Below are 14240 nucleotides of genomic sequence, written 5' to 3'. Positions count from 1 at the left end.
ATACCGTCCAGAGTGAGAGCAGAGCTGAGAGCCAAGGACGGAGGCCCACGGGCGCCCCCGAGGCAGAGTGAGAGGGCAGGGGAAGACCCACCAAATGAAACATTTAAGGAGATATCAGAGGAGCAAAAGCAGACCCGGGAAGGGCGGAGTCCCCCCTGGGGATGCAGCCCAGGGGGCAGGTGGAGGGGTTAGACAGAGAGCAGATGAGATGGTGAAAGGGGATGAGGAGCAGGAGGAGAGGGGTGTTGGAAGGGGAGTGGGGAAAGAAGCCAGAGGGAGGTCAAGGCCAATCTTTTCTTTGACAGAGTCTGAATTTCCAAGCTGTTCTTTACTGTGAAGTTACAAAGTCAAAGAACACGCAGGGGTGACGCTGCGGCTGCCTCCCCAGTTCCTCTCCAATCCTGGTTCCTTAAACTAGCATTACATCCTTGACATCTGTCCTACACTTCAGCCTCCAGCGACATGAGAACACGAATGCTAATTCATCAGCACTTGAGCTACGCAGCTAACCTATCAGTTAGGTTATTAATAAACCAGGGACTTCTAATCATTTAGATCTCCCATTACATAACATGCATCAAATCTGATGAGAGGCATTACGGCGACTTTGAACAAAGTGGAAGAAAAGCGAAGAAAACACACACATTCTACTGATCATTACTGGGGGGAACTTTTAAAAGGTCATTTTCTAATTTAAAAACAGTCCTCAATAGGGTTCTTTACTGCTACTATTGTTATTAATACCAGGCCATGTGCATCCCTGGTGTAACTCAGTGAAGTCAAATTAACTCTGCCTGGGGTGTTGCTGGTCCATTTTATCTATTTTATTTAAATGCAGTCAGCACAGAGATATGATGTAGCGGAATATGATTACACACTTCAGTGCTATCTACCAGTCTTTAAGATCTCAAGAGTGTTACCAGGTACAGGCAAATGTAGTCCTATACCAAAGGATTTCCTGGTAATTTATATATTTTATAGTTATTATTAATGCAAACTAATCACACAGGTAAGTGCACTTGCTCCTGGGTTGGTGTGGGTTGTTTTTGTTTTTTTTTTGTTTTTTTTTTACATTTTGAAGGTAAGATGCAACAATACAGCAGGCAACACAAAGATTGGGGATCGATGCAAAATAGAAGGCTAATTCAATGTTGAGACTGGATGGTGCAACACCCAAAAGGAACGGAGGAAGTTTAGGATGAAGGCATACCCGTAGCTGGAACCCTTGGGTATATGCATTATGATTCCGGGATATACTTTTCAAAGGCACAGGCCTTAAGCACCTAATTTCCTTAGCTATGTGCCTTTGAAAAATTGCACAAATATCGACTGTGGGGCAAACGCACTCCATTTGTCAGATAATACAATGCAATGGCTCTAAAATCTTAGATACACGTGTGTCTTTAGGAAGCCATCATCATATAATAAATGTATGCATAAATGAGGTAGCAAAATTAGGTTTGCATATTCGACAAAGGGCCATATCTTCAACTGGTGTAAATCAGTATTGCACCATTGATTTCAGCAGAGCTACACCAATTTACACTGCTGGAGGATCGCACGGTATGTGTGTCCTTTCCTTACTTTTAAAAGATTATTATTCTCAATGGTTTTTACAGAGGAGAAGCAGCATAAAGAAAAAAAACTTTAGTTCTGTACTTAACAGACATTAGTCAGCAAGGATCCACTGGCACCTAGCAGTGTTTTTACAAAACGTGGCACCTGTACATGAACAGTCATCCATCAGCCAAGATCAAAAAGATTCTGTCACAAGGACAGGCTAGGTAAGCCGTTTCTGTAAAAACACGCGGTACTCCATTGGAAAAAGTCTGTGGTTCCCAAGTACACATGGGCTGTCACTACGCCGCAGGGCACTCAAACTTCACAGTGAGAACGTGATGGCACTCCGGGCAGCCTTGTGTTGCAAAACCGCTACGTCGACCACCTTACCTAAAGGAGAACCTTGCTCAGCTGTCTTCAGTCTACCTGAGCAAGTAACAACTGACGCCCAGATTGTCCGAGCGGGAGTCATACAGAACAATCCAGATCACTTACAAAGCTGGGCCCATTCAAACAAAATGTGGGTTAACAGCAAAATGAGAGGCCGTGTATGTCAAGAACAGGGGTAGCTATCCTGGAGAGCAGTGATGCTAAAAGGGAGTTAGGGCTCAGAGCGCACAAGCAATTTGACTTCAGCTCCACTGTGGCAAGCAGGGCAAATGCGATCCTGAGCAGTGTAAACAAAGGAGCAGCGAGTAGGAGCACGGAGGTGATTTTACCCTTTCTTTGCACTGCTACTGTCCACATTTTTAAAGAGATGTTGAAAGTTGGAGAGAAGGCAGAAAAGAGCCACAAAATGATTGAAGAGCTGGAGAAAATGCCCGCTTACCCGTGAGATTTAAAGAGCTCCATCAGTTTAGCATTTCTCAAAGAAGACTGAGCGGTGACTTGATTTCAACGTACAAACACCTCCAGGGGTAGAACATACCAGGTACTAAAGGGCTCTTCATTCTAGTGAAGAAAGGCAGGACAAGAAGCAATGGCTGGAAGCTGAAGCCAGACAAATTCAAACTGGAAATAAGGCACAATTTTTATTTATTTATTTATTTTTAAACAGTGAGGGTGATTAGCTATTGGAACAACTACCAAGGGGAAGTCACAGATTTTCCTTCTCTAGATGTCTCCATATCAAGACAGGTTGCCTGGAAGATGCCTTAGCCAAAAACAAGTTATTGGGCTCAATACAGGGATAACTGGATAAAATGAAATGGGCATTTGATATACAGGTCAGACTAGATGCTTTAATGGTCCCTTTTAGGCTTAACATGTATGAATCTATAATTACAAACAAACAGAGGTGATTGTTTACAAAAAGTTGACAGACTGCAAAATATTCAAATATGTTCATTTAAAACTATTTGCAAATTTCTTCACATTCTCCCTTATATAAATAGCTTGCAAAGTGTTCATTGCAAATATAGGATATTCAACATCAAAATTCCCAGTGTGTTGGTTGGTTACGTGACGAGGTGGTATTGTTGCAATTCCCTGATTGCTTTATGCGACAAGCCAACACAGTGCAAATTTTGCACATGAATATAGATCTACTTCATATTTTCCTTCTGGTGAATGTTTGAGCCTTCAAATTTAAAATTCACTTTTGTGCAAATGCTCATTCTTAGAGAGCTTGACCACTCAAACCTGGCCTGAGCAGAAAGCAAGGCTGAAAGGACATCAGCCTTGGTCAAATGGAAATTAATTTCAGAACTGAAAAAATATTTATAGAAACACAGAAAAACATTACCCCCTATTCGCTGTTCCCACTATTTGCTTAGTTCTAGTTAGCAGAATAGAGCCTATGATACAAATTTGAGCAGTTCTGATTCTTTCCAGCAGAATGCAATAGTCCACATGACTAGCCAATATGGTTCAAATATTGTATACTGTAGGGATATTACACAGAAATAGAATGCACACATATACTGAAAATCTGCATTCCCTGTTTTCATCTAAAATTATGTTTTATTTTCACAGGTTTCAGAGTAGCAGCCGTGTTAGTCTGTATTCGCAAAAAGAAAAGGAGTACTTGTGGCACCTTAGAGACTAACAAATTTATTAGAGCATAAGCTTTCGTGAGCTACAGCTCACTCATCGGATGCATCCGATGAAGTGAGCTGTAGCTCACGAAAGCTTATGCTCTAATAAATTTGTTAGTCTCTAAGGTGCCACAAGTACTCCTTTTCGTTTTATTTTCAAATACTCTGCATTGCATCTTATTTTAAAATGAATTTTTGCTTTCAATACTATATGTAAGACACGCACACACACACACACACACGCTAGAAACTAAGAAATGTGCATTAAATAAGGCAGCAGGCTAGACAGGCTGAAATGGAGGACAGGACAGCCAGCCAGAAATAGCCAAAAAACTATACACATGTTGGAAAAACAGCTATGCTGAAGTTATAAATGTAAATAAATAATTTTGGAATCTCTTCTTCTGATGCTTTATGTGCATGATTCCCATTAAGTGTCTGTTGCAGGTATAGCCGAGATGGCAGTAGTCTCACCATGGACACAGGAGTGTGTTGCTAGGGGATGATGCACTGTAAAAGCTGGTGCATCTTTCACCAAAGGAAAGGGAGCAATATTTTGCTAACTGTAGCAGTGTGGTAAGAGTATTTACAATCACATTTTGGAGTACACCAATTTTTTTAAACAAAAGAAATATCCAAGTTCTGTAAATTTCTACTTAAGACAAAGAAACCATGATGAATTCTGCATTCAGAAGGTATTATGTTAGCATGCAATTCTGGTTTGCTGTTTGCCTGAGGAAGAAACATATTTCAGCCACTTTAAACACGTTCCAAAAAGGAAGTAGTAATTAATGGGAATAATTTTAAAAGTTTGTTGTGGATCCATCAAGGGATTGTTAAAGCATTTCTCATGGTTTAAAATGCAAACAACCCAATATGAGAAAATGCCAGTTTGTGAAAATGGTTAATTTGAGCAGCATCTAACTGTACCAGTTGGGGAGCCTCGCTCCTAAGGTACAGTAACCATGGAAACATTAGGTAACACAGTTATGACATAAATCAAGGACACAATTTTATTGCCTGAGCCCTGAGCTTTTTAGATCAGTTTCTAGGGACTGTGTGTTGATAACAGTTTCATTCCATTTATCATGGGTCTTTATTGTCTCTCTAATGAACTCTCTAGGAAAACCTGAAGTGCATTTCCTCAGAGAATGAATGCTAAGAAATGAAATTCCAAGTTAAGTGGTTTCATTTGCTGGTGAATTCCTTATTTATGCAAACGCCTTCAAGTACGTAAGAACCTGATCAACTATTAGTAACAGGACATTTACAAACACCGCATTACAGTCTATTTGGGTGCCATTTCTTCACTAGTGCATCTCAAGCGTTAGCCTCAACAGGCTCCTCCATGAGAGGTAATGGTGTAGGAGATATCACTGGGGATGCAAAAACTCCTGAACTACACAAGCGTGAGTGAGTTTTACAGTCCCAGTTGTCACAAGCACAATATTTTTCTCACAGTCCACTACTTCCTAGCTAGCATATCCGTTACACCACTGCACCTTAAGAAGAAGTTTGCAAACATTCATACCGCAGTATAAAAGAAAAGGAGTACTTGTGGCACCTTAGAGACTAACAAATTTATTTGAGCATAAGCTTTCGTGAGCTACAGCTCACTTCATCGGATGCATCCAATGAAGTGAGCTATAGCTCACGAAAGCTTACGCTCAAATAAATTTGTTAGTCTCTAAGGTGCCACAAGTCCTCCTTTTCTTTTTTGCGAATACAGACTAACACGGCTGCTACTCTGAAACCTGTTATACTGCAGTATGTCACTTGTCACATACACCATCAGACTGATTCACCACAGCGTTCCTCTAATTTTATGCCAGTGTATGTGCACTGAAATCAATAGTCACATAGTGACACATCAGACCCGCAAGAGTCAGTTCAGATAGAAGATTATGGAGAAGAGGATTGGTATATATGTAATTAACCAATGCACATTCAAAATAAGAATGCAACAAAACAAATTTAATCATAACAGCAAAAGATGGGAAACTTTTTAAATATGGCAATAAGGTTACAGTGTTATTAACGTTTATTATGTAAAAATAAATCCCACAGTCTTACTGGATGGTTTTCATTGCATTTTAACTTATATTAATTCAATCACCTATAGCATTGTAGCTTTGATGTTACGGAACACTTGGTGCACTATTCTGGAATTGTATTAGGAAGTGAATAAAAAATTACATTCCATCTGAGAGTCAGCTACTTGTATGGCACAACCAGAAAGCCTCAATTTCTCGTCTTTTGCAGCAAACTCATTGACCTCTGATGCAAGAGTTTCTTGAGAACACAGATAGAATCCTGCAAAACTGAAGAGATGAGTTTAGAAAAGTTGTTGCATTGTTCCAGTACCCTTCCTGATTCACATACCGCAAGCCCATTATCATCGCTAGATCTATCGCTGTGAAAGAACCTCACCGACAAATTGAAAAGGAGTACTTGTGGCACCTTAGAGACTAACAAATTTATTTGAGCATAAGCTTTCATGAGCTACAGCTCACTTCATCGGATGCATTTGGTGGAAAAAACAGAGGAGAGATTTATATGCACACACAGAGAACATGAAACAACGGGTTTTATCATACACACTGTAAGGAGAGTGATCACTTAAGATGAGCCATCACCAGCAGCTGAGGGGGGAAAAGGAGGAAAACCTTTCATGGTGACAAACAAGGTAGGTCATTTCCAGCAGTTAACAAGAACATCTGAGGAACAGTGGGGGGTGGGGTGGGGGGGAGAAATAACATGGGGAAATAGTTTTACTTTGTGTAATGACTCATCCATTCCCAGTCTCTATTCAAGCCTAAGTTAATTGTATCCAGTTTGCAAATTAATTCCAATTCAGCAGTCTCTCGTTAGAGTCTGGTTTTGAAGTTTTTTTGTTGAAGGATAGCCACCCTCAGGTCTGTAATCGAGTGACCGGAGAGACTGAAGTGTTCTCCGACTGGTTTTTGAATGTTATAATTCTTGACGTCCGATTTGTGTCCATTTATTCTTTTACATAGAGACTGTCCAGTTTGACCAATGTACATGGCAGAGGGGCATTGCTGGCACATGATGGCATATATCACATTGGTAGATGCGCAGGTGAACGAGCCTCTGATAGTGTGGCTGATGTGATTAGGCCCTATGATGGTGTCCCCTGAATAGATATGTGGATAGAGTTGGCCACGGGCTTTGTTGCAAGGATAGGTTCCTGGGTTAGTGGTTCTGTTGTGTGGTTGCTGGTGAGTATTTGCTTCAGGTTGGGGGGCTGTCTGTAAGCAAGGCCTGGCCTGTCTCCCAAGATCTGTGAGAGTGATGGGTCGTCCATCTACCAATGTGATATATGCCATTATGTGCCAGCAATGCCCCTCTGACATGTACATTGGCCAAACTGGACAGTCTCTACGTAAAAGAATAAATGGACACAAATCAGACGTCAAGAATTATAACATTCAAAAACCAGTCGGAGAACACTTCAGTCTCTCCGGTCACTCGATTACAGACCTGAGGGTGGCTATCCTTCAATAAAAAAAACTTCAAAAACAGACTCCAACGAGAGACTGCTTAATTGGAATTAATTTGCAAACTGGATACAATTAACTTAGGCTTGAATAGAGACTGGGAATGGATGAGTCATTACACAAAGTAAAACTATTGCCCATGTTATTTCTCCCTCCCCCCACCCCCCACTGTTCCTCAGATGTTCTTGTTAACTGCTGGAATTAGCCTACCTTGCTTGTCACCATGAAAGGTTTTCCTCCTCCCCCACCCCCCCAGCTGCTGATGATGGCTTATCTTAAGTGATCACTCTCCTTACAGTGTGTATGATAAAACCCATTGCTTCATGTTCTCTGTGTGTGTGTATATAAATCTCCCCACTGTATTTTCCACCAAATGTATCCGATGAAGTGAGCTGTAGCTCACGAAAGCTTATGCTCAAATAAATTTGTTAGTCTCTAAGGTGCCACAAGTACTCCTTTTCTTTTTGCGAATACAGACTAACATGGCTGCTACTCTGAAACCTGTCACTGACAAATTGATTCTTTCAAAAAAGGTTCTGAGCTAAGATTGTAGATGAAATATGTGGTAGCAGCAGCTCAATTTATAGTGGATACATGATGCACGTCAGCACGCCCAGAACAATATGGCCCAGCAGGTCATTTCTGCTTAGAAGATACTCAGCTAATGAGCAGAAATACTGGACATAGTCCTGGGTCCTCCTGGGTGATCAAGACCTGTCCCCCAGCTGGCACACGCAATCCTGTCATAATCGCATTCAGAAACTTACCAAGCTTCCTCTACAAACAGTTAGGATTTTTTGCCCCCACTCCTCCTCCTATTGAAATTATGATAGCTGAGCTGAAGAATTGTGATGTCACCAGTTCAGTGCCTATATGCACATACAGAGCAGAATGCAAAGACACATACAATGTAAATCCCACTGCTAGGTCATAGCAGAAAACAGCCAGTGACACAGCTCCATTAACTGACTCCCCTGGGAAACTTAGGGTTGAGTCGTCGTGTCACTAATATTTTTACAGATTTACCAACCGACAATGGCATGTGGTGCTACTTATTAGGCACCTAGGTAACCACACACCTGGTGCATTGTGGCTGAGCAGAAAGGATGCTGATACAACAATGTATTCACTTCCACCACAGAGCGTCCTCAGTAACCAACAGAAATTAACACACATAGAATGCTCACACTCCCACCCACCCACCCCCAAACAACAGGAGAATCCCCTTCTCTCCAGATATGTATCCAAACATTCAGCTCTGTGTACTTCTGCTTCCAAAGCAAGCAGCGCCTTCTCTGCTAACTGAGGTCAATCAATAGCAACAGCTCAATCTTCCACAGAATGTCACTTACTGAGAACGAATCTAACTTCTTCCTCCAGTTCCTGGAGGTGCTATATAGAATTTCCTAATCCCGTCCTACATCCTATACCTCTCAAGTGGCTCTTTATAATGTATAGGTTTTAGCCAAGTTCTCTTGAAGGGTTAATTTATAGAAGATTAGATTGCATAAAACATGATCCTATACAGATTCTGTATGAGTAAAAACAGACTCCCTAGTGTCCAACACAGAATTTAAAATATACTTTCCATATCTTGGAGTCAGACACATTCCAGAAGCTACAGGAGAAGATAGCACTTTGTATCTCTGTAGTGCCTTTCATCCAAGAATCTCAAAATGCTTTGCCTAAATTGCAATATGCCTGTGAAGTCAGTAAGCATTCTTACCTCTTTTTCCCATTTCACGTATAAGAAAATAGAGGCAGAAAGAGATTAAATGACTTGCCCAGGGTCACACAATTAGTCTGTGGCAAACACAGGAACAGAAACCAGGTCTTTTGACTCCCACTCCTGGGTTGGTCTGTACAACCTCACTAATCTGCTTATCACTGAGTCTCATTTTAGTCACATAAAAACGGTGGTGTCTCCTTATTTCCCAATAATGTTGAAAGAAAGAGAGCAGTGAGGTCTTGCATGAATAAGGCTACATTATTCTGAAGAATATTCTATAGTATCTTGACTTGTTCATTATGAAGTAGTCTATAAAACTACAGCCAACAAAATAAATGAACAAGGCACCAATTATTATTCAGCAGTCTGGAATTATTTCATTTATTTACTTATTCATTCATTTGGAAGGCAAATTACAAATGACTGAATTTTGCAGTTATTAGTGCAAACAAGGGCTAGGGAGATTCTGTTGCACACACGCACACATACAGAAACTCAAAATACTTAAAAAGCACAGCTGATAGGTATAGAAATCTAACCAGACAGAATATTTTTGGTTACGGTTTAACTTCCCCATATCTCAGTGTGAAAGCGTAGCTGCACAAATGGATAATCAGAGCACTTCACTTGCACTTTGCAGCACAAAAAGGTACCTAGCAATGAAGCTAACCCACTACAAAATATAGCCCCCATTTCCCACATCAAGACACTGTGCTGAACTGTGATTTGGACAGTGACCGATTTTAAGAATGTCATTCCTTATTTCTTGTCCCTATGTGCTCATGTACTTCAAAGAGTAAAATAAAAGGTACCATAGATATTTCAAATAAATTCCATCCCCACCCCCTTGGAAGTTTTTATTCTCTACAGAAGAATATATTTTAACATAATTGCTAAAGTCTTGAAGTATTCCTGTATTTTTGTCCTCTCAGAACCCCTTCATCTGTCAGCTCAGCCCCGGTCCTCACAGCAAGCAGATGTCAAGCTGTGGAAGGCAATTTTACAGTCTCTTCTGCATAAGCCGCTGTTGATATGATCAGGTGCTCTGCCATGTCCTCCTTAATGCTAACACAAATGAGCATTTGCATATTTCAGAGTCGCAGCCGTGTTAGTCTGTATCCGCAAAAAGAAAAGGAGTACTTGGGGCACCTTAGAGACTAAAATTTATTTGAGCATAAGCTTTCGTGAGCTACATGCTATACCTCACGAAAGCTTATGCTCAAATAAATTTGTTAGTCTCTAAGTACTCCTTTTCCATTTGCATATTGTAACCTCTTTGGGAATATAGTTCAATATGTGCAGCTTTTCTCCTGAGATTCATGTACAAGCTCTGACAGCACGGGAAGATAATTCCCGAAGGCAAAGGATATGCCGCATGCCTTGTGCAAGTCTACTGCATGGACTGACCTTGAAGACTACCACAGGTCATTTGCACACTATTTGCAATCAACAAAAAAAAATGTTCTCCATTCACGCCCTTTGTAGCACTTTTTAACTGCATTCTCTCTGCACTCAGTGAATTCCTCTGGCGAAAAAAATCTCGTGTGTCCTTTCCAGTCCTTCTGTGTCCAGAATCCTTCTAAAAAATTGGCCTTTTTCTCTGACATGAGCAGCAGTGAAGTACTGCTTTCTATGTGGTGTGGCTGAAAGACAGGTCTCATTGTCATAGTATTTATGATATTTCACTAAAATACCCAATAAGAAAACTGGAATGAATTAATTTTCATCAAATATTTTGGAACTGTTTCAGAAAAGTGCTACACAACCCAGGCATGTCAAAATCCTTAACTGGCACCAGAATTCACTACATGCCATCAGAAAAGAGGCATACATGTGATATTATTAAAAGGTAATTGAGGAAAATCCAACTCTTGTCTTGGATGTTTGTGAAGAAGTTCACTCTACATTGTATACTAATCACTCAGTTTTTACTATGTCAACAAACAAATTCTACAACACAGTTTGTAACTTACAGTCATTGAACATCTTCTAAAAGAAACACATATGCTATTACCTAGTGTTGATTTATTTTAGTTTGCAGGTTGTTTCTAAGAGTAATTTTGCTGAATGAACATCATAGGAGTGCTGGTTCTGAAGGTTTCACTATGAAGCCTGGTATGTTCCTCAAGAATGACAAAGAACTGAAAGGGAAAAAAATTCTTAGCTATAATTTTGGTTTCTCCAAATATGGATCTATTGCACTGGACAAACACTCCCTGTGCTTAAAAAGAAAAGGAGTACTTGTCACACCTTAGAGACTAACAAATTTATTTGAGCATAAGCTTTCCTGAGCTACAGCTCACTTCAAGTATCACAAGGTAACTGGGTTTGGCATGGGAATTCTGTTTGTCTTCCTTCAAGACAGGAGGAGAGAGAAGATGAAATGGGGCTAAAATGTCTCTGTCTCAACACATTGGCTATTTTTGTTTCTGCAGTTTAAATCCTAACAATTGTTCTAACACTTGGGGAGGGTGTTGTTGGTTCAGCAAATATGCCAGCAGCAGCAGGGGCAGCTTTCAAATACAGTTTCCAAAAAAAGGAATTCTACCTCCAATAGGTTTGACTGGTCAGAAAAACTCATGAATTACAAGTCCTGTCCAGAGTAGTGCATCCACCACAAGACAGACAACATTATTCTCAGCCCATGTATGACCTGAGCATATGACCTAGAGCCAGCAAACCCAGAGTTCTTGTCCTGATTGCAACAATGACTCCCTCTGCAGACAGGCAAACATTGCTTCATCTCTTTCTGTTGCCCTGGCTATAAAATGGGGGACAATACCATTGAAAATAACCTTTTATCTGGCTATTTACTGAAATAGATTTTTCAAATACATTAAATAAACTAAAAGCAGGGACTGTCAAATTTACAGCAACTTTAGGATTTTGAAAAAAATTATGATACATAAAAAGAAAAAATATAGGTAGGGCGCTCAGAATGCACAAAATCAAGCAAACCAACTCCAGAAATGACTGGGGATTAACTAGCTAATGTGTACACAGCGTCTTAGAAAGATTAAAGGCAGTGGGTTTAAACACGACAAGTATTTTCATCATCCAGTTACTGACAGTCTTCCCATTATCTATCGTTCAGAACTACCCTCTGAAGAAAATGGAAGCAGAGTCCACGGACATGTAAATTGCCTTGGCAGAGTTTGATTTTTTAAAATATAATTTCAATAGACAATATTGATGTTTATTTTTAAGCTTTTTTATTTGTATCCATTTAAATTTTCACAGTTGGGAAAAATTCTGGGGCTTAAGCATTTACCTATTGTTATCAATTTACATTTTCACAGCTGCAGGAAATTACCGGGAATGGGGGGAAATCAGACAATAATTATTTAGTAAGAGTAGATGCTGTGATTCAAAAAGTTAAAGCTCTCTACTGTTAAAAACACAAATTGTTAGCATCGTATACACAGTAAAGACTCTTAAATCAAATTCTAATAAGCTCTTAAGCAGCGTTTTTCTTACTTTGCCTATCAGTAACTTACAGATATCGACAAAAATATATTTTGCCGATTTGTGTGTGTATGGCACGACCAATGTTTACCAACATCTATTGATAAAAATCTCACCCTCCCAATCCTGCCTGTAAAGAATAATTTCCATTTACCCCTTTCACTGCTGCACATTGTCTTGGAAAGGACTCTACTGGTAAACTCTATGGTTACAGATTCTGATTTTACTCTGCACATGTAGCTCAACCAACCTTCTAACTTCTCTGTGTAGTTTGCACATGGAGAGAGACCTGACTGCGCATAGTTTGACAAAAAAGGGTTCCAGAGTTGGCTACTACACACTTATATGTGGCTGAGGTTTGGCAAACCACACATTTAACTGTGGATCAGACTGTGACCTCCCTGGGGCAAGGACTGTCTCTGTGTTATTTGTTTGTACAGTGCCTATCACACTAGGTCCTAACCCAGGTTTAGAGGCCCTAGGCACTACTGCAATACAAACAACATAGCAAGGGCACGAAAATTCCTGTTATTACACCATACGACAAAGGAACAAAAACTGATCTAAAACACAAGCTTAACCCTTTAAAATGTATTTAAAAATTAAGATCTGGGTTCTGATCCTGTCCCACTGAAGTCAGTGGGAATTTTGCCACCGACTTTCAATGACAGCAGCATCAGGCACCCAGGATACAAGTGTTGGTAGGTTTTACAGAAGAGTAAAAACTAATGCAGCGCAATCTCTGTATGCTGATCCTCTTTAAACAGCTTCTGCCATTGTCACCACTGCAGCATAGTCACAAGAGACAAGACTAGGGACACATTCGGCATCTTCTCATGCAGTCATGGGGGGAAAGCAATCTGCAAGCCGAAAAGTCACTAAATGCCACCCGTTGTTCTATGGAGCTGGGTTTTGTGGTTTTACTTTTAAAGTGGGGCTGTGTAAGACACAGACCTGTTTGGAACAAGACCCTATAGTGCATCCCTGACCTAGAATACCATGGGAGCAACTTTGGAGAACTCCAGCATCAACGGAGAGGGAGAATTTCCTTGCGTTGTTAGTGGAAGAAACAGAATAGCTGGAACAAGTGGATGAGCATGCCTGCAGATGAAAAGTGCTTCTGTGCCTAGCACATTGGGAGCATTGTTCACTAGCCATTCACCCTTGCGTAAGGATTGCCCTTGTAATGCTGCCAAGGTTAATGTCAGCGTGGGCCATCAGTGGCGTAAGAGCTGGTGGTTGTACTTGCACAATTGACTTCTTGGGAGTTTCTCTTCTGTGATGCTTGTAAATTGTGTTCAGCCTAAACCAAGAGCCTCCCTTTGCAATTCCTCTTTCCTTTCTTAGTACATTACATTCGAGAAGAGAGGGCTGCTGTAAGAATTGTGCTAATAACAGCACCAAAGTTAAGAATTAGTCAACGCATTCTGAAGAGTTGAGCTGAGCAAACCAATAGGAAATTTTGATTTTGTAAAATGAACCAGTAGCTGGGGTGATCTTGACAGGGTCCCCATTTTATCCAAAATCCTTCAATCTGGAAGGGGGGAGAGCTCCATCTTGCAAGGTCCTCATCTCCTAGCGACTCCAGTGGGAGCTGAGGATCTTTCCATGATCAAGCCCTCTGCAAGGAGGAGTGAGCTAATGTCTCGGAAGGTGGCAAGGATCTCTGGGCTGATGAAAAACCACCCCAAGAAGCAGAGTATGAAATGCAGAAGATGGAGGAGAGCGCCCCCGTGCACAGTAGTGCTGGCTTGTGGTGCTGTTCTTGGAGGAACAGTTCTCTCGCATTGAGTTTTATCGTTATACCTACACAGTTATTCTCGGCTCAGTCATTTCTGGCTAGGAGTCCCATTGCAAGAGTCCTGCCACGACTACACCTCAGCACACAACAGCCTAAGTCTAGGTCTCTCCAGCCACATTGTCCTGATGGCA

The 14240-nt window shown here is 40.8% G+C and overlaps 1 protein-coding gene across 5 annotated transcripts in view; it reads right to left on the bottom strand.

The window, feature by feature from the left end:
* FRMD5 (FERM domain containing 5) overlaps positions 1 to 14240 on the bottom strand; it is a 346861-nt gene that overhangs the window by 249993 nt on the left and 82628 nt on the right. The window lies entirely within an intron of this gene.

Source organism: Dermochelys coriacea, chromosome 10 (genome assembly GCF_009764565.3).
Source record: "Dermochelys coriacea isolate rDerCor1 chromosome 10, rDerCor1.pri.v4, whole genome shotgun sequence".
In the NCBI taxonomy this organism is placed as follows: domain Eukaryota; kingdom Metazoa; phylum Chordata; order Testudines; family Dermochelyidae; genus Dermochelys; species Dermochelys coriacea.
This window is presented reverse-complemented; position numbering and strand designations above follow the sequence as displayed.